The sequence below is a fragment of the Bison bison genome, unplaced genomic scaffold (assembly GCF_000754665.1).
Source record: "Bison bison bison isolate TAMUID 2011002044 unplaced genomic scaffold, Bison_UMD1.0 scf7180017864242, whole genome shotgun sequence".
In the NCBI taxonomy this organism is placed as follows: Eukaryota; Metazoa; Chordata; class Mammalia; order Artiodactyla; family Bovidae; genus Bison; species Bison bison.
Genome location: NW_011494814.1, coordinates 2,272,380 through 2,273,010, shown reverse-complemented (window position 1 = coordinate 2,273,010; position 631 = coordinate 2,272,380).

Below are 631 nucleotides of genomic sequence, written 5' to 3'. Positions count from 1 at the left end.
TAACACCCAAAAAAGATGTCCTTTTCATTATAGGGGACTGGAATGCAAAAGTAGGAAGTCAAGAAACACCTGAAGTAACAGGCAAATTTGGCCTTGGAAAACGGAATGAAGCAGGGCAAAGACTAATAGAGTTTTGCTGAGAAAATGCACTGGTCATAACAAGCACCCTCTTCCAACAACACAAGAGAAGACTCTATACATGGGCATCACCAGATGGTCAACACCGAAATCAGATTGATTATATTCTTTGCAGCCAAAGATGGAGAAGCTCTATACAGTCAGCAAAAACAAGACCAGGAGCTTACTGGGGCTCAGACAATGGACTCCTTATTGCCAAATTCAGACTTAAATTGAAGAAAGTAGGGGAAACCACTAAACCATTCAGGTATGACCTAAATCAAATCCCTTATGATTATACAGTAGAATTGAGAAATGGATTTAAGGGCCTAGATCTGATAGATAGAGTGCCTGATGATCTATGGAATGAGATTCGTGACATTGTACAGGAGACAGGGATCAAGACCATCCTCATTGAAAAGAAATGCCAAAAAAGCAAAATGGCTGTCTGGGGAGGCCTTACAAATAGCTGTGAAAGGAAGAGAAGTGAAAAGCAAAGGAGAAAAGGAAAGAT